General features: G+C 45.8%; 1 long non-coding RNA gene across 1 annotated transcript in view; it reads right to left on the bottom strand.

Annotated features, from left to right (window-relative positions):
* Window positions 1–17,531: 17,531 nt before the first annotated feature.
* Window positions 17,532–21,164, bottom strand: part of LOC148152249 (uncharacterized) — a 152,186-nt gene continuing 148,553 nt past the window's right edge. The window contains exon 3 of the long non-coding RNA XR_015760050.1: window positions 17,532–17,652. This is a non-coding gene — a long non-coding RNA (uncharacterized LOC148152249). The remainder of the gene's footprint in view (window positions 17,653–21,164) is intronic.

Raw genomic sequence — 21,164 nt, forward strand, 5'->3', positions numbered from 1 at the left:
GTGAATCTAGAGGAATCCATGACACTGTTCGTGGAATCAGTAAATTCCACCTCCTCAGAACAGGACTCATCAACTCCATTTTATTTGTACCATCTTAATATGGAAAAATTGGTTCTGTTCTATACATCACTGCACTTCCAATCCAATGACCTGTCCAGACAATTGCACCATATAAATAGACCTTGTGACCAACAAGCCTGTTTAGCTGTTTGTCATCTACATCTGCAGTAATCCTAATACTTATGCTTCTATATTCCTTAACCATCATTCCTTTCAATTCAAGCAAAACAAAGAACACGGGTGCTGAAGATCTGAAATAAACAAACACAGAAATTACCGTAAAATCTCAGCAGCTCTGGTAGCACCCATGGAAGGAAAGCACATTTAACATTTTGAGTTCAGTGGCCCTTTTTTAGAACTGAAGGGTCTGGGCAATAGATAGCTATCAGTATTTGCTGAAACAAAGGCCACACCATAGAAAATATAGATAGAATCCCCACAGTGTGGAAACAGGCCCTTCCTGGCCCTCCGAAGAGCAACCCATCCAGGCCCATTCCCCTACCCTATTACTCTACAAGTCCCCTAGCTAATGTATCTAACCTACACATCCCTGAACACTCTGGGCAATTTAGCAAAGCCAATTCACCTGGCCTGCACATCCTTAGATTGTGGGAGGAAACCGGAGCACCCGGAGGAAACCCACACAGACACGAGGAGAATGCGCAAACTCCACATAGACTGCAGTTTGGAGGCTAGATTTGAATCCAAATCCCTGGCACTGTGAGGCAGCAGTGCTAACCACTGAGCCACTGTGCCACCACGCCATCGTGGTTGGCACTGCTAAGGTAAGGGTCTTCCAAGATAACACTTTATCCATGTGATGGCTTAGACTTGATAACTTAAGAGGAGTTGGAGAGGAATTTTATGGACCTTTTATTCCCTTATCTGCATGCATCCTTCAATAGGAGGAGGTGATGGCCTAGTGATATTATCACTAGACTGTTAACCCAAAGGCCCCGATTATATTCTGGGTGCTCAAGTTCGAATCCCACTATGGCAGAATTCAAATCCAATAAGAATCTAGTTCACTAAAGCCCCTTTAGAGAGGAAAGTCTGCCCCTACTCTTGCCTCACGGCAACGTGATTGACTCTTAACCACATTCTGATCAATTAGGAAATTGGAAATAAATGCAGGCCTCGCTAGCTGCAGCCTCATCCAATGCATTAAAAAAATTAAGTTTTTGGAGCGGAGAAGTTTTAAGTCTCATATCAAGATACTTCAGGAGTGTAAGACATGCATAACAGTGGTTAGCACTGCTGCCTCACAGCGCCTGAGACCCGGGTTCAATTCCCGCCTCAGGCGACTGACTGTGTGGAGTTTGCACGTTCTCCCCGTGTCTGCGTGGGTTTCCTCCGGGTGCTCCGGTTTCCTCCCACAGTCCAAAAGATGTGCAGGGTCAGGTGAATTGGCCATGCTAAATTGCCCGTAGTGTTAGGTAAGGGGTAAATGTAGGGGTATGGGTGGGTTTCGCTTCGGCGGGTCGGTGTGGACTTGTTGGGCCGAAGGGCCTGTTTCCATACTGTAATGTAATCTAATCTAATCTAATCTAATCTAATCTAATAACCTTGGCTGATACTCCAGCAGTGTTTATGTTCATCCACATCACATGTTCCTCTATGATAGGAGAAAGTGAATACTGCAGATGCTGGAGATCAGAGTGGAGAGTGTGGAGAGACGGCATCCGAGGAGCAGGAGAATTAACATTTCGGGCATAAGCCCTTCGTCAGAAATGAGCATTATGACGGACTTATGCCCAAAACGTCGATTCTGCTCCTCCTTGGATGTTGCCTGGACTGCTGTGCTTTTCCAGCACCACACTCTCGACTCTTCTTCTTTGATAGTCAATCTGGGACAGTACACAGCCTGGAAGGATTGGGTGTGGAACATGTGGAAAATAATCAGGTTTGTTTAGTGACAATGGCGTGATCATGTTTAAGATAGATCTTTGATTTCTTGCAATGAACAAGTAAGGGGGTTACCTGAAAAAAATAGGCCAAGTCCCTCCATGATCCCTTGCTGGCAACCTTTCAAGGAGTGTCTGCTTGGCTGTGGGATTGCTTAGTGCTGCCTACACATTTTGGCATGCAGTAGTCCTGGTTGGTACTTTACCAGATTGGCACCTCAGGTTTGCCTGGTGCTCTTGCACTCTCCATTGAAACAGGGTTTGACCCCTTGGCTTGATGGCAATGGCTGAGTGGGGGATATGCTGGGTATGAGATTGAAGATTGTGCTGTCGTACAATTCTGCTGCTGTTGACGGTCCACATCACCTCATGGATGCCCAGTCTTGAGTTGCTAGATCTGTTTGAAATCTGTCCCATTAGAACAGTGACAGGGTCAATAAGTATGGTGCTGGAAAAGCACAGCATCTGAGGAGCAGGAGAGTCGTCATTTCAAACCTAAGCCCTTCATTAGGAATGCCACATGGTGTCCAGGCCTGGTCTCTCGGCAGCTCATGGTGGGTCCCGGCCTAGTTTGTCGGCGACTCTCAGCCTGGTCTCTCAGTGATATGTCTGCTGATCTCTTGGTGGCTCATGGTGGTGTTTCGGTTCAGAATGTGAGTGGATCCTGCCCGGGCATGTTTCTGAGGCCCCAGGGCAGATCAGAAAGGCAGCAGTTTCAGCACCAGCGACGGTATCTGCAGTAGCGGTATCAAGAACAGACAGCAGAGCAGGATAGGCAGACGACTCATTAAAGACTGCTGAACTTTTAACTTATTCCTTTATTTTCCTGGTTTAGACTACAAAAGACTTTAATGTAAACTCTTACCTATTTCTTTATTTTTCTAATTCTATGAGCTTAGCTTTTTAACTCATTTTTTTAGATTACAATCCCTACGGCGTGGAAACAAGGCCTTCGGCCCAACAAGTCTGTACTGAACATCTGAAGAGTAACCCACCCAGACCCATTCCCCTGCATTTACCCCCAACTAATGCACCTACCACTATGGGCAATTTAACATGAACAATTAACCTGACCTGCACATCTTTTGGATTGTGGGAGGAAACCAGAGCACCCGGAGGAAACTCACGCAGACTCGGAGAGAATGTGCAAACTTCACACAGTCGCCCAAGGCCGGAATCTCTTAGTACTTTGTACCTAAGTACCTAGGCACCTAAGATGGACCCATGTGTGGTGACATTACACACTTTTCAATGTACACTTGTACTTGAGTACACATGACAATAAAATCTAAAACCTAAAAAATCTAAAATCAAAAAATCCAACAAAGATCTGTTGCACTCCCTTGGTATTGCACTGGGATCATCAGCCTTGGGGTTTGTGCTCTATTCTGTGGAAGAGGTCTCAAGCACTTTGAGTGCGAGCAGCAGCTAAGGTAAGACAGTTTGTTTTAAAATTACTTACCGGTAGCGGGCAGCGGTGTTTTTTTTTCTCTCTTTACAGAAAGAGCGGGAGCAGCAGGGGGAAGTGACGAAGACCAGAGGGGCAGCCGGGTAGGTTTTTTTTCCCTTTAAAAGCGCGCAGGAGAAGAACCCGAGGCACTACAGAGGTAGTGTCTCCCACCCGCCCTCCTCCTCTAACCTAAATAATAAGACCCGTTGTGGTAAGTAGGTAAGTGCTGCATTTTGCTTGTTGTATTCTTTAGACCCAGTTTTTTTTTATATAAAAGGTTACTTTCAGAGGGATGGCAGTGAAGGCAGTGCAATGTTCCTCTTGCAACATGTATGAGGTGAGGGATGCCATGGTCGTCCCTGCTGATTACACTTGCAGGAAGTGCACCCATCTCCAGCTCCTCCAAGACCGTGTTAGGGAACTGGAGCTGGAGTTGGATGAACTTAGGATCATTCGGGAGGCAGAGGGGGTCATTGATCGGAGCTTTAGGGAAGTAGTAACTCCAAAGGTGGCAGATAGATGGGTGACAGTGAGGGGGACTGGGAGGAAGCAGCCAGTGCAGGGACCCCCTCCGGCCATTCCCCTCAAGAACAAGTATACCGTTTTGGATACTTGTGGGGGGGACGACTTACCAGGGGTAAGTAACGGGGCTCAGGCCTCTGGCACGGAGCCTGTCCCCGGGCATTGCATAGGCATATGGAGGATAGTGGGCTAGTGTAGGTTAGGTGGGCTTGGATCGGCGCAACATCGAGGGCTGAAGGGCCTGTACTGCGCTGTATTCTTCTATGTTCTATGTTCTAAGCCCATCACATGCTGACTCAGCAGCAAGATCCCAAGGCATACAGGATGAGTGTTGGAAAATGGGATTAGACGAGTTAGGTGGTTGCTTTTGACCAGCATAAATATGATGGGTCAACGGGTCTTTTTCTGTGCTGCAGATCTCTTATGACCGCAACTAACAATGAAGATGAAGTTAAAAATCATACAACGCCAGGTATGGTCCAACAAGTTTACTTGGAAGCACAAGCTTTTGAAGCACTGCTCCTTCGTCAGGTAGTTAGTGGAGCAGGATCATAGGTGTCAATGTCAAGATTGGAGTGGTGCTGGAAAAGCACAGCAGGTGAGGCAGCATCCAAGGAACTGGAAAATCGAGGCTTCATTCCTGATGAAGAGCTTTTGCCGGCTCCTGAGATGCTGCATGAACTGCTGTGCTTTTCCAGCACCAATCTAATCTTGACTCTGATCTCCAGCATCTGCAGTACTCACTTTCGCCCAGGATCATAGGTATGACATTTTGATCTTTTGCTATAAATTCTGTGTTCTTTTATCCTGCTCCCCAGCTACCTGATGAAGGAGCAGCGCTCCAAAAGCTAGTATTTCCGAATAAACCTGTTGGACTGTAACCTGGTGTTGTGTGATTTGTCCACTCTAGCCCAACACCGTCATCTGTACACCATAACAAAGATGATTGAGGTCTTTATGAATGGTCCTCAGCAGCAAAATATATTTCAGAATTCAGCTGTGGTCTGCTTCTTTTGCTCTCTCTGTCTCTCTCTCTCTTTCTCTATCCTTCCATTGGCATTGGCATGCAGTACAACCTGAAGCTAACATGAGATCACGGTTGGACAGGGTGGGCTGGCTACCTGGATGGTTGCCACTGGAAGACAACCTCATGATGTCATTCCCAGGAGAATTCTCCACTAGATGTCAACTCCAAGACTGCCTCCTAATTTGCAACTTTCAAAATGCAAATCAGGGTAAACCGGGAACGACTCAGAGACACAGATGGACTCATTTGGAATGCATTTGACAACCTCATAGAATTTTCCCTTCCAATTTGTAATTATGATTGATGACAGTCCTCTCAAAGAAATAAGATACACTCCCATTCAAAAAGAAAAAAAATGTGTTTGTGAAGAAATGTTGAACAACTCAGAGCAGTTTGAATTATTAATTCTCTGAAGGTCTAATCCATTGGGTTGCATCAAGCTAGAAGCTGACATTGTCAGTGTGCAGTGACTACAGAAACATTAGAATGGGTGGTGGGGGTGGTGGAGATCATTCAGCCTCTCCAATCGAAATGCTGTGCAATTAGGTCATATCTAATTTGCATTTTAAAGCCAACTATCCATTCTGGTTTCATGAACCTTAAACTACATGCTGCTAAATAAAAATTGACCACCCTCCGTTCTTAAATCCTTTATTGACCCTCCAGGCTCAACAGGTTATCAAGGAGAGAATTTTAGATTTCTACAACCCTTTGTGTGAAAAATTGCTTTCTGACATCACCCATCAGCAACTTACTGTAGCAATGTCTGCACACCCAATGGGGAGCAGTGGTTCATCAAACTGCTCACAACTACCTTCTCAAGAGGAATTCAGGATGGGGGTAATAACTGCGGGCTTCACTCACAATATCCTGATTGTGCAGATTTCCAGAGCTCAACTGAACCGGACAAATTCAGGGGAGCTCACTCAGCTCCTGCAAATCCTGCTCTACCATTCTGGGTGATTATGGTTGAACTGTGCTCAATAATCTTTTCCACCCCCTTGCATATCAAGAACTCTGCTTTAAAAATATTCAAAAAGTCTATGTTCAGAGCCTTTTGGGGGGGGGGGGGGGGGAATGTTCCAAATCACAACCCTCTGTGAGATAAAATATCAGTGTCACAGAGTCATACAGCACTGAAACAGACCCTTCGATCCAACCAGTCCATGCTGACCACATTCCCAAACTAAACTAGTCCCACCTGCCTGCACTTGGCCCATATCCTTCCAAACCTTTCCTATTCATGTACTTACCCAAATGTCTTTTAAACATTGTAACTGTAACTGTACCAATATCCACCACATCCGCAGGAAGTTCATAAACTCCCTAACCTGAAACTGTAACGCTGAGTTCTGATTCCCCCATTACAGGAAGCATCCTTTCCACATCCACTTCATCAAGACCCCTCAGACCCCTCTTATACTTCAAAACTCCATTGGACACGAGCTTAATTTGTCCAACCTTTTCTCGTAAGGCAACTTGTCTATCCCAGTTATTGTATGGGTTAGCCTTTCCTGAACTGCTTCCAATGTGCTTCCAGTGTGGAGACCAATAACTGTTACATAATATTCCAGATGTTGTCTCTTCGATGCTCTGTATAACATTGGAAGCATAACGTCACAACTTTTGTATTCCATTCTCTTTGTAATAGCTTTCCTAATTCACAGAATCATGGAATCTATATAGTGTGAAACAGACCATTTTGACCGACAAGTCCACACCGACCCTTCGAAAACTAACCACCCGGATCCATTCCCCTACCCTATTAATTGACATTCGCCTGACTAATGCACCTAACCTACACATCCCTGGATACTATGGGCAATTTAGCATGGTCACTTCACCTAACCTGCACATCTTTGGACTATAGGAGGAAACCGGAGCACCCCAGGAAACCCACACAGATATGAGGAGAATTTGCAAACTCCGAGGCTGGGATCAAACCCAGGTCCCTTCACTGTGAGGCAGCAGTGCTCACCACTGAAACTACTTGCAGTATCTGCATTCATACATCAGTACACCCAGGTCTCCCTTCATCTCAGAGCTCTGCAATCTCTCACCATTTTGGTAACAAGCTTCTTTTTGATGTTTTCTTCTAAAATGGACAATTTTACATTTTTACCACATAATACTCGATTTACCAGATCTTTACCCACTCACTTAACTTTTCTGTATCCATTTGCAACCTCCTAAGGCCTCTTGACAACTTACTTTCCTCTTTGTGTCTTCAACAAATTTAGGAATAATACCATCTGCTTCTTCCAAATTACTTCTATAAATTGTGAAAGGTTCAGGCTCCAACACCATGTCTGTGGTGCACCAGGTAATACAGTGTGCCAGGCAGAAAATTATCCATTTCTACCAACCCCTGTTCCTTTTAGCAAGCCACTCCTCTAACCACACCAATACATTACCCTCTGAACCTTAAGGTTTTGTTTCCTATTGTAATTCTCACTCACAGAAAGCAGTTAAGGCCAAAACATTGAATCTTTGCAAGAAAGATATAGTTCTTAGGGGTAAAGGGATCAAAGGGTATATGGAGAAAGTGGGAACAGGGGACTGAGTTGCATGACCCGTTATGATCACATTGAATGCTGGAAGGGCTGAATGGCCTACTCCTGCTCCTATTTTCTATATACCTCTGTGTCTGTTATTCTATCTGCTCGTGATGTGATAAATCTGAGGCAGGTTGTTAAGGCGATAAGAAATAGGGACAGGAGTAGGCCATTCGGCCTCTCAAACCTGCTCCACCATTCAATAGGACTGTGGCAGATCCTACAACCCTCAAGTCCACTTTTCTTGCTGTTCCCTGCAACTCATGACTCCCCGACTGATCAAGATTCTATCCATCTCAGCATTAAACATATACAATGACGCCATGTGGCAAGGAGTTTCAAAGACTGATCTTCCTATCGGAAGGATGGAGTAAAACTTGAAAGGGTTTAGAAAAGATTTACAAGGATGTTGCCAGGGTTGGAGGATTTGAGCTGTAGGGAGAGGCTGAATAGGCTGGGGCTGTTTTCTAGCCTCTATTCCTGATGAAGGGCTTTTGCCCGATACGTCGATTTTCCTGCTCCTCGGATGCTGCCTGACCTGCTGTGCTTTTCTAGCAACACTCTAATCTAAAAACTAGTGCTGTTTTCTCTTGAGCACTGGAAGCTGAGGGGTGACCTTATAGAGGTTTACAAAATTATGAGGGGCATGGATAGGGGAAATAGACAAAGTCTCTTCCCTGGCATGGAGAGTCCAGAACTAGAGGGCATTGATTGAGGGTGAGAGGGGAAAGATATAAAAGAGGGGCAACTTTTTCACGCAGAGGGTGGTACGTGTATGGAATAAGCTGCCAGATGAAGTGGTGGAAGTTGGTACAATTGCAACATTTAAAAGGCATCTGGATGGGTATATGAACATAGAACATAGAACATAGAACATTGAACAATACAGCACAGAACAGGCCCTTCAGCCCACGATGTTGTGCCGAACATTTGTCCTAGCTTAAGCACCCATCCATGTACCTATCCAATTGCCGCTTAAAGGTCACCAAAGATTCTGACTCTACCACTCCTACAGGCAGCGCATTCTATGCCCCCACCACTCTCTGGGTAAAGAACCCACCCCTGACATCTCCCCTATACCTTTCACCCTTCACCTTAAATTTATGTCCCCTTGTAACACTCTGTTGTACCCGGGGAAAAAGTTTCTGACTGTCTACTCTATCTATTCCTCTGATCATCTTATAAACCACTATCAAGTCACCCCTCATCCTTCGCCGTTCCAATGAGAAAAGGCCTAGCACTCTCAACCTATCCTCGTACGACCTGTTCTCCATTCCAGGTAACATCCTGGTAAATCTTCTCTGCACCCTCTCCAAAGCTTCCACATCTTTCCTAAAGTGAGGTGACCAGAACTGCACACAGTACTCCAAATTTGGCCTAACCAAAGTCCTGTACAGTTGCAACATCACTTCACGACTCTTGAGTTCAATCCCTCTGCTAATGAACGCTAATACACCGTAGGCCTTCTTACAAGCTCTATCCACCTGAGTGGCAACTTTCAAAGACCTATGAACATAGACCCCAAGATCCCTCTGTTCCTCCACCTCACTAAGAACCCTACCGTTAATCCTGTATTCCGCATTCTTATTTGTTTTTCCAAAATGGACAACCTCACACTTGGCAGGGTTGAACTCCATCTGCCACTCCTCAGCCCAGCTCTGCATCATATCCAAGTCCCTTTGCAGCCGACAAGAGCCCTCCTCACTATCCACAACTCCACCAACCTTCGTATCATCTGCAAATTTACTGACCCACCCTTCGACTCCCTCATCCAAGTCATTAATAAAAATTACGAACAGCAGAGGACCCAGAACTGATCCCTGCGGAACTCCACTTGTAACTGGGCTCCAGGCTGAATATTTACCATCTACCACCACTCTCTGACTTCGACCAGTTAGCCAGTTTTCTATCCAATTGGCCAAATTTCCCACTATCCCATGCCTCCTGACTTTCCGCATAAGCCTACCATGGGGAACCTTATCAAATGCCTTACTAAAATCCATGTATACTACATCCACTGCTCTACCCTCATCCACATGCTTGGTCACCTCCTCAAAGAATTCAATCAGACTTGTAAGGCAAGACCTACCCTTCACAAATCCGTGCTGGCTGTCCCTAATCAAGCAGTGTCTTTCCAGATACTCATAAATCCTATCCCTCAGTACCCTTTCCATTACTTTACCTACCACCGAAGTAAGACTAACTGGCCTGTAATTCCCGGGGTTATCCCTATTCCCTTTTTTGAACAGGGGCACAACATTCGCCACTCTCCAGTCCCCTGGTACCACCCCCGTTGACAGTGAAGATGAAAAGATCATTGCCAACGGTACTGCAATTTCCTCTCTTGCTTCCCACATAATCCTCGGATATATCCCATCAGGCCCGGGGGACTTGTCTATCCTCAAGTTGTTCAAAATGTCCAACACATCTTCCTTCCTAACATGTATCTCCTCTAGCTTACAAGTCCGTTTCACACTCTCCTCTTCAACAATACGGTTCCTCTCATTCGTAAATACTGAAGAAAAGTACTCATTCAAGACCTCTCCTATCTCTTCCGACTCAATACACAGTCTCCCACTACTGTCCTTGATTGGACCTACCCTCGTTCTCGTCATTCTCATGTCTCTCACATACGCATAAAATGCCTTTGAGTTATCCTTGATCCTATCCGCCAGAGATTTTTCATGCCCTCTCTTGGCTCTCCTAATCCCTTTCTTCAGGTCCCTTCTGGCTATCCTGTATCCCTCCACTGCTCTGTCTGAACCCTGTTTCCTCAACCTTATGTAAGCCTCCTTCTTCCTCTTTACAAGACATTCAACCTCCCTCGTCAACCAAGGTTCCCTCACACGACCATTTCTTTCCTGCCTGACTGGTACATACATATCAAGGACACGTCGTATCTGTCCCTTGAAAAAGTTCCACATTTCCACGACATCCTTCCCTGACAGCCTATGCTCCCAACTTATGCTCCTCAGATCCTGTCTTACAGCATCGTAATTCCCCTTCCCCCAATTGTAAAACCTACCCTGTTGCACGCACCTATCTCTCTCCATAACCAAGGTGAAAGTCACAGAATTGTGGTCACCATCACCAAAATGTTCACCCACTAACAAGCCCATCACTTGTCCCGGTTCATTACCGAGTACCAAATCCAAAATGGCCTCCCCTCTGGTCGGACAATCTACATACTGTGTTAGAAAAGCTTCCTGGACACACTGCACAAACACCGCCCCATCCAATCTACTTGATCTAAAGAGCTTCCAATCAATATTTGGGAAGTTGAAATCGCCCATGACTACTACCCTGTGGCTTCTGCACCTTTCCAAAATCTGTTTCCCAATCTGTTTCTCCACATCTCTGCTGCTATTGGGGGGCCTATAGTAAACACCCAACAAGGTGACTGCACCTTTCCTATTTCTGACTTCAGCCCATACTACCTCTAAAGGCAGATCCCCCTCGAACTGCCTTTCTGCAGCTGTTATACTATTTCTAATTAGCAACGCCACCCCCCTCCTTTTTTACCACCCTCCCTAATCTTACTGAAACATCTGTAACCAGGAACCTCCAACAACCATTCCTGTCCCTCTTCTATCCACGTTTCCGTGATGGCCACAACATCGTAGTCCCAGGTACCTATCCACGCCTTAAGTTCACCCACCTTATTTCTGATACTCCTTGCGTTGAAGTATACGCACTTGAACCCATCTCTGTGTCCGCAAGTATTCCCTGTCTGTGCTACCTTCTTCACAGCCTCCCTACATTCTTGGACATCCTGACAAACAGCTAGCCTACTTGCTGGACTACAAGTCCATCCCCCTGCCAAATTAGTTTAAACCCCCCCGAAGAGTGCTAGCAAACCTACCCCCCAGGATATTGGTGCCCTTCTGGTTCAGGTGCAACCCGTCCTGCTTGTACAAGTCCCACCTTCCCCAGAATGCAGTCCAATTGTCCAAATACCTGAAGCCCTCCCTCCTACACTATCCTTGCAGCCACGTGTTCAACTGCACTCTCTCCCTATTCCTTGCCTCACTGTCACGTGGCACCGGCAACAATCCAGAGATGACGACTCTGTCTGTCCTAGCTTTTAGCTTCCAGCCTAACTCCCTGAGCTCTTGAATTACCTCCCCACCTCTCTTCCTACCTATGTCGTTGGTGCCAATGTGCACTACGACTTCTGGCTGCACACCCTCCCCCTTAAGGATTCTGAAGACACGGTCCGAGACGTCTCAGACCCTGGCACCCGGGAGGCAACAAACCATCCGAGAGTCTCACCCATGCCCACAGAATTGCCTGTCCGTCCCTCTAACTAGAGAGTCTCCTATAACTAGCGCTCTCCTCCTCTCCCCCTTTCCCTTCTGAATCTCAGAGCCAGACCTCACGCCACAGACCCGGTCACTGCAGCTTACCCCTGCTAGGCTGTCCCCCCCACCAGTATCCAAAGCGGTATACCTATTGTTTAGGGGAATGACTACAGGGGATCCCTGCACTGCCTGCTTCCTCCCCTTCCCACCTCTAACTGTTACCCAGCTACCTCTGTTCTCTGGCGTAACTATGTCCCTGTAGCTTCTATCTATCACCTTCTCAGCCTCTCGAATAATCCTCAGTTCATCTAACTCCAGTTCCAGTTCCCTAACTCGTTCTGTGAGGAGCAGGATCTGACTGCATTTCCTGCAGATGAAGTCGGCAGGAGTATCGGTGGTCACCCCTACCTCAAACATCCGGCAGGAGGAACATTCCACTGCCTGCGCTGCCATTACTCTACACTTCGTCTCCAAAGCAAGAACACTGAGTCGCTTACCGGTGAACTTTAAAGTTAGGTTAGAGGAGGAGGATGGGAGGGAGGCCCTACTATGTAGGGCCTGGGGTATAGAACACACCCACTCAAATATCAATCACTTACATAGAACATAGAACATAGAAGAATACAGCGCAGTACAGGCCCTTGGGCCCTCGATGTTGCGCCGATCCAAGCCCACCTAAACTACACTAACCCACTATCCTCCATATACCTATCCAATGCCCTCTTAAATGCCCATAAAGAGGGAGAGTCCACCACTGTTACTGGCAGGGCATTCCATGAACTAACGACTCGCTGAGTGAAGAACCTACCCCTAACATCAGTCCTATATCTACCCCCCCTTAATTTAAAGCTATGCCCCCTTGTAATACCCGACTCAATACGCGGGAAAAGGTTCATACTGTCGACCCTATCTAACCCCCTAATCATCTTGTACACCTCAATCAAGTCACCCCTAAACCTTCTTTTCTCTAGTGAAAACAGCCCCAAGTGCCTCAGTCTTTCCTCATACGATTTTCCTTCCATACCAGGCAACATCCTGGTAAACCTCCTCTGCACCCGTTCCAATGCCTCCACATCCTTCCTATAGTATGGCGACCAAAACTGCACACAATATTCCAGATGCGGCCGTACCAGAGTCTTATACAACTGCATCATGACCTCAGGACTCCGGAACTCAATTCCTCTACCAATAAAAGCCAGTACGCCATATGCCTTCCTCACCGCACTATTTACCTGGGTGGCAACTTTCAGAGATCTGTGTACATGGACACCAAGATCCCTCTGCTCATCCACACTACCAAGTATCCGACCATTAGCCCAGTACCCCATCTTTTTGTTATTCTTCCCAAAGTGAATCACCTCGCACTTAGCTACATTGAATTCCATCTGCCACCTTTCTGCCCAGCTCTGCAGCTTCTCTATATCCTGCTGTAACCTGCCACATGCTTCCTCACTGTCAACAACTCCTCCGACTTTCGTGTCATCCGCAAACTTGCTCACCCAACCTTCTAACCCCTCTTCCAGGTCATTTATAAAAATGACAAACAGCAATGGTCCCAAAACAGATCCTTGCGGAACACCGCTAGTGACGGCACTCCATGAAGAAACTTTGCCATCAACTACTACCCTCTGTCTTCTTCCATCCAGCCAATTCCTAATCCAAACCTCCAACTCACCCTCAATGCCATATCTCCGTATTTTCTGCAGTAGCCTACCATGGGGAACCTTATCGAACGCCTTACTAAAATCCATATATACCACATCTACCGCTTTCCCCTCATCAACCTCCTTCGTCACCTTTTCAAAGAATTCAATAAGGTTTGTGAGGCACGACTTGCCCTTCACAAAACCATGCTGACTATCCTTGATCACATTATTCCTATCTAGATGTGCATAAATCCTATCCCTTACAATTCTCTCTAAGATTTTGCCCACAACAGAAGTGAGACTCACCGGTCTATAGTTACTAGGGCTATCCCTACTCCCCTTTTTGAACAAGGGAACCACATTTGCTATCCTCCAGTCTTCTGGGACTACTCCTGTAGACAAAGAGGACATAAAAATCAAGGCCAATGGCTCTGCAATCTCCTCCCTTGCTTCCCAGAGAATCCTAGGATAAATGCCATCAGGCCCAGGGGACTTATCTATTTTCACCTTTTCCAGGATTTCCAACACCTCTTCTCTACATACCTCAAAGACCAGCTCTACGCTCCAACCTCACTTCCGCCCAACACGCGCCGCTCTCTGCTGAGAAAAGACCGTTGGCGTCGAGGTAAGTTCTTTATATATCACTTACCTTCCCGACCAGCTCTGCGCTCCAACCTCACTTCCGCCCAGCTCGTGCCGCTCTCTGCTGAGAAAAAAAAAATAGAATGAATAGGAAGGGTTTGGAGGGACATGGGCTGGGTGCTGGCAGGTGGGACTAGATGCGGTTGGGATATATGGTCAGCATGGATGAGTTGGACCGAAGGGTCTGTTCCCATACTGTACATCTCTGTGACTCTATGACTGACAACCCTCTGAGAGAAGCAAATCCTCTTCATCTCAATTAGTGCCTCTTTATTCTCAGATCTTGCCCTCTGGTCTCAGACTCTCCCTTGAGGGGAAACATCCTTTCAGCATTTACCTTCCTTGCCAAATCCCTTAAAAATCCTGTGCATTTCAATGAGATCACCTCTCATTATTCTGAATGCCAGAGATAGAGCCCCAACCTGTTTAGCCTTTGCTCAAAAGGACAACCCTGCATTATAGAGATCCTCTTAGTGAACCTTCTCTGACTGGCATCCAATGAAATAATATCTTGAACAAGTTGAGTTGAGAGACTTCTGGGTTTTATGTTAACTGTGCTCACCAGGGCTCTCAGACGGTCATGGTATTAGACATAGAACATAGAACAGTACAGCACAGAACAGGCCCTTCAGCCCATGATGTTGTGCCGACCACTGATCCTCATGTATGCACTCTCAAATGTCTGTGACCATATGCATGTCCAGCAGTCTCTTAAATGTCTCCAATGATCTTGATTCCACAACTGCTGCTGGAAATGCATTCCATGCTCTCACAACTCTCTGTGTAAAGAACCTGCCTCTGACATCCCCTCTATCCTTTCCTCCAACCAAATGACCCCTCGTGTTAGTCATTCTGACCTGGGAAATAGTCTCTGGCTATCGACTCTATCTATGCCTCTCATTATCTTGTATACCTCAATTAGGTCCCCTCTCCTCCTCCTTTTCTCCAATGAAAAAGTCTGATCTCAGTCAACCTCTCCTCATAAGGTAAGCCCTCCAGTCCAGGCAGCATCCTGGTAAACCTCCTCTGAACCCTCTCCAAAGCATCCACATCTTTCCTATAATAGGGCGACCAGAACTGGACGCAGTATTCCAAGTGTGGTCTAACCAAAGTTTTATAGAGCTACAACAAGATCTCACGACTCTTAAACTCAATCCCCCTGTTAATGAAAGCCGAAACACCATATGCTTTCTTAACAACCCTGTCCACCTGGGTGGCCATTTTAAGGGATCTATGTACTTGCACACCAAGACCCCTCTGTTCCTCCACACTGCCAAGAATCTTATCCTTAATTCTGTACTCAGCTTTCAAATTTGACCTTCCAAAATGCATCACTTCACAGTTATCCAGGTTGAACTCCAACTGCCACCTCTCAGCCCATCTCTGCATCCTGTCAATGTCCCGCTGCAGCCTGCAACAGCCCTCTATACTGTCAACGACACCTCCAAACGTTGTGTCGTCTGCAAACTTGCTGACCCATCCTTCAAGCCCCTCATCCAAGTCATTAATAAAAATTACAAACAGTAGAGCCCAAGGACAGAGCCCTGTGGAACACCACTCACCATGGACTTCCAGGCAGAATATTTTCCTTCTACTACCACTCGCTGTCTTCTGTTGGCCAGCCAATTCTGTATCCAGACCCCCAGCTAGGTTCCCCTGAATCCCATTCCTCCTGACCTTCTGAATGAGCCTACCATGGGGAACCTTATCAAATGCCTTGCTGAAGTCCGTATACATCACATCCACAGCTTGTCATAAAAGAGCATGCACTTTAGGGAGCACTCATTCTGGAGCAAACTCCCCAGGTCTTTGACATCTGACCTGTAGCTAAATTTGCAAATGACACAAAAATAGATGGAAAGGCAGATTGTAAGCATGACACAGTTTACAGAGAGACATTAATAGGTTAAGTAAGCAGGCAAAAAATTTGTAAATGCAATATAATGTGGGAAAACATGAATTTGTTCATTTTAGAAGGGAGAACAAAAGAACAGAATATTATTTAAACAGAGAAAGCTGCAAGAATGTTAGAATGAAAGAACTAGGAGCAGGAGTAGGCCATCTGGCCCATTGAGTCTGCTTCATCATTAAATAAGATCATGGCTGATCTTTTCATGGCCTGAGCTTCACTTACCAAACATCTCACCATCACCTTTAATTCGTTTACTGTTCAACGAGGTAGCCTCAACTGCTTCACTCAGCAGAGAATTCCCCGGATCCAGGATCCTTTGGGTGAAGAAATTCCTCCTCAACTCAGTCCTAAATCTGTTCCTTCTTATTTTGAGGCTATGCTCCCTAATTCTAGCTTCACCTGCCAGTGGAAACAACTTCTCTACTTCTGTCTTATCTACTTCCTTCATAATTTTATAGGTTTCTACAAGATCCCCCCTCATTCTTCTAAATTTCCATGAGTATAGACCCAGTCTGCTCAATCTCTCCTCATAAGCCAACCCTCTCAACTCCAGAATTAACCTCATGAACCTCCTGTGCACCCCCTCACTGCCATTACATCCTTTCTCAAGTAAGGAGACCAAATCGTACAGTACTCCAGTACTACAGTACCCAATACAGCTGCAGCATAACCTCACTGTTTTTAAACTCCATTCCTCTAACAATGAAGGACAATACTCCAGTTCTTAATTACCTGCTGCACCTGCAAACCAACTTTTTAATGATTCATGCACAAGGATACCCAGGTCCTTTTGCATAGTAGCATGCTGCAATTTTTCACCATTTTAAAAAATACTCCATTTTGCTGTTGTTCCTATCAAAATGGAAGACCTCACATTTACCAACATTGTACTCCATCTTCCAAATGCATGCCCATTCACTTAGCCTATCTGTATCTCTCTACAGGCTTTCAGTATCCTCTGCTCTACCATTCATCTTAGTGTCACCTGTGAACTTTGACACACTACATGTGGTCTCCAACTCCAAACCATCTATGCAAATTGTAAATAATTGCAGTCCCAACACTGATCCCTGTGGCACACCACTAGCCACTGATCGCCAACCACAAACCCATCCATTCAGCCCCACTCTTTTGCTTTCTGTTAGTTAGCTAATCCTCTATCGATACTAATGTATCGCCTGTAATGCCATGCACTTTTTTCATATGCAGCAGCCTTTGGTGTGGCACCTTGTCAACTGCCTTCTGTACATCCCAATACACCATGCCCACCAGTTCCCCATTGTCCACTGGGCTCAGAACATCCCCAGAGAATTCCAGTACATTAGTTTTAAGAGAAAAGGATTGGGAATACTTGTGCATGAAATTTAGAAAACTAACACATACAGTTGCAGTGAGAAAACACCGGCATTTACCCTTGTGGAATGCAGAATATCAATCATCCACTTCCTGCATGGGTAATGTTCTTAATTTAATCTCACCTAAAGCACTGAGCTCCTGTATGATCTCGCTCCAGACTGCTCGGGTCTGATGGGAGGGCTTCTTTCACCTGTTGCTCTGGGAAACCTGCTTTCCAGATTGAACCAGACCAAAGTCAAGTGCTTAGTGGGGCAGAACTGAAGTGTGGTGTCGTCTTCTAAGGGGTTGCAAACATTTCTGGAGTTAGAGGTGTGGGTGTGAGAGAAACAACCAGAGGCTGTTGTTGATCATCTGTCTTGCAGCAAGTGAAGAGATATCTGGCCAATCTTTAAAAATGGCATGACAACAACGCAGTCTAGGGAGATGCTGGAGGGGGCAAGGACTAACTGAGAACAACTTGCAGTTAACTGTCAATCATCATTAACACCTCTACTGGAGTCTACTGATCAAACTATCAACTCTCATGCCTGCAGTATCCAACTATGAGGAACACATAATGTTTTCAATACTCAAAGCCCCTGACCTAGCTATGTTGAGCCCATTTCTCCACCAGAACCGTAGGCATTGGATAGATCTGCTGAAGGCAAGGTTCCAACACTTGGATCTTCATTTTTTTATTCATTTGTGGGATGTGGGCATCATTGACTTGACAACACTTATTGCCTGCCTCTAGGTGCCCCTGAGATGATGGTGGTGCTGCTACTTCAGTTGAGAGTCAACCACAGTTCTGTGGGTCTGGAGTCCCATGTCGGTGAGGACAGCAGATGTTCCTTCCCTGACGAACACTAAGTGAGTCTCATGGGTTTTTCCAACAATCATCAATAGTTTCATGGTCATCAGTAGATTCTTATTTTCAGATGTTTTTTGCTGATTTCAAAATGTTGTGAACACAGCCCAGTCCATCAACCTTCCATCCATTAACTCCATCTATACTTCCCACTCCCTCAGGAAGGCAGCCAATGTCATCAAAGGCCCCTCCATCCCGGTTATAATCTCTTCCAAACTCTTCCATCAGGCAGAAGATACAAAAGCTTAAACACACAGACCAACAGATTCTTCCACACTGACTTCTCAATGAACCTCTCAAATTATATATTTAATAAAGATTTTGCTCTTTGTGCAATTTCTCTGCAGCCGTAATATTGTATTCCTCATGCTGTTCTACTATCCTAATGTATTCTAAATGGTACGATCTGCATGTACTACAAGCAAAACAAAACATTTCACTGTATCTAGGCACATGTGATTATAGTTAATCAAATCAAATCAAATCAAATCAAATCCACCACATGCCGGGGTGGGATTCAAACCTGGCACATTACCTGGGTGTCAGGGCTAACCATCCGGCATTAATACCACGAGGCCATTGCCTCCACTTAAGTTGTCAGCGTGAGGGGAGGGGGTTGGTTGTAGTACAGAATGTGCCGTACAATCCTTGTATGCTGTGCTCTGTACATCTGAAGCAGAAAAGGAGAGGATGTGGTGGATGCTGAAGAGCTGGGACAGTGAGGGAGAAGTTGAGGACATTGAGCAGGAGGATCAACACCTTCAACATGATAGAACCATGCAGTGTCAGGTGAAACAAGCACTTACTTGACAGAAAGTGAGGACTGAAAATGTGTTGCTGGAAAAGCGCAGCAGGTCAGGCAGCATCCAAGGAACAGGAGAATCGATATTTCGGGCATAAACCCTTCTTCAGGAATGAGTCCCACATTGATCACCAGAAATTAGATTAAGAGTGTGTTCACCAAACAATGTCCTGGGATGGAGGATTGCCCTGTGAGGAAATATTATATAGAGAGGGACTAAACTCTCTGTTGTTGAGAAGAATGAGAGGTAATCTTATTCAAATATATCACATTCGCACTGCGCTTGGCAGGCTAGATGCAGGAAGGATGTTTCCTTTAGTTGGGAGTTTGGAGTCAAGGGACGTAATCTCAGAATAAAAGGTCATTTAGGGCTGGGATGAGGAAGAATTTCTTCACTCATAGAATAGGGGTTATTGATAAGGATGAAATATTATTGCATCTCATTTGTAAGTTTCTATATTAATCTAGTGAATCTTTGGAACGATGTGCCACAGGGGGTTGAGGAGGTTCAGTCAGTCAGGTTCTTGACAGAGGTTAATAGATTTTTGCATTTTCAAAACATCAAAGAATAGGGAGATAGTTCAGGAAAAAATGGTATTACAGTAGAAGGTTAGCGTGATGTCACTAGATAGCAGAGCAGGTATAAAGGGCTGAATGGCCTACTTTTCATGACAGTCTAGATTAGAGTGGTGCTGGAAAAGCACAGCGGGTCAGACAGCATCCGAGGAGCAGGAAAATCAATATTTCAGGCAAAAGCCCTTCAGCAGGAATAGAGGCAGGGTGCCTGCAGAGTAAAGAGGTAAATGGATAAATCCTCATTTATCTCTCCACTCTGCAAGCACCCTGCCTCTATCCCTGATGAAGGGCTTTTGCCCGAAACATCGATTTTACTGCTCCTCGGATGCTGCCTTACCTGCTGTGCTTTTCCAGCACCACTCTAATCTAGACTCTGGTTTCCAGCATCTGCAGTCCTTGTTTCTACCTACTTTTCCTGAGATGGAAGTGTCACTGAATGGGCCAGCATTTGTTCTCTACACTTTGGACCAAGTGGATTAGTGGGCCATTTTAGATGGCAAGTAAGAGTCAACCACATTACTGTGGATTTGGAGTCACATGATTACATTTCCTGAAGAGGTGACAAAGAATATTGATGAAGTCAGAACAGTAGACGTTGTCTATATGGACTTCAACAAAATATTCAACAAGGATCAGCATGTTAGACTGGTTAGTAAGGTGAGAACACATGGGATCCAGGGACAGCCAGCAAATTGGATATGCCATTGGCTTGAAGGTAGGAGACAGAGGTTTGTGGTGGAGGCTTGCTCTTCTGCCTGGAGGCCTGTGACCAATGGTGTGCCGCAAGGATTGGTGTTGGGTCTGCCGCTTTTCATCATTTATACAAACGATTTGGATGTGAACATAGGAGGCATGTTTAGTAAGTTTGCAGATGACACCAAAATAGAAGATGTAGTGGACAGTGAAAAACAGTTATTTCAGAGTACATTGGGACCTTGATCAGATGGTCCAATAGGCTGAGATGTAGCATAAATGTGAGGTGGTGCAATTTGGTAAGGCAAACCAGGTCAGGACTTATACACTTAACTGTAGGGCCTTGGGATTCTGGATTAGTGGTGCTGGAAGAGCACAGCAATTCAGGCAGCATCCGAGGAGCAGCAAAATCAACGTTTCGGGCAAAAGCCCTTCATCAGGAATAAAGGCAGAGAGCCTGAAGCATGGAGAGATAAGCTAGAGGAGGGTGGGGGTGGGGAGAGAGTAGCATAGAGTACAATAGGTCATGGGGAAGGAGATGAAGGTGATAGGTCAGGGAAGAGAGGGTGGAGTGGATAGGTGGAAAAGGAGCTGGGCAGGTCGGACAAGTCCGGACAAGTCGAGTTGCTGGAGGTTAGAAACTAGGATGAGGTAGGGGAAGGGGAAATGAGGAAACTGTTGAAATCCACATTGATGCCCTGGGGTTGAAGTGTTCCGAGGCGGAAAATGAGGCGTTCTTCCTCCAGGCGTCTGGTGGTGAGGGAGCGGCGGTGGAGGAGGCCCAGCACCTCCATGTCCTCGGCAGAGTGGGAGGGGGAGTTGAAATGTTGAGCCACTGGGCGATTTGGTTGATTGATGCGGGTGTCTCTGA

Source organism: Chiloscyllium plagiosum, unplaced genomic scaffold (genome assembly GCF_037043375.1).
Source record: "Chiloscyllium plagiosum isolate Xiang-an unplaced genomic scaffold, Cpla_swu_hap1 HiC_scaffold_1, whole genome shotgun sequence".
Classification (NCBI taxonomy): Eukaryota; Metazoa; Chordata; class Chondrichthyes; order Orectolobiformes; family Hemiscylliidae; genus Chiloscyllium; species Chiloscyllium plagiosum.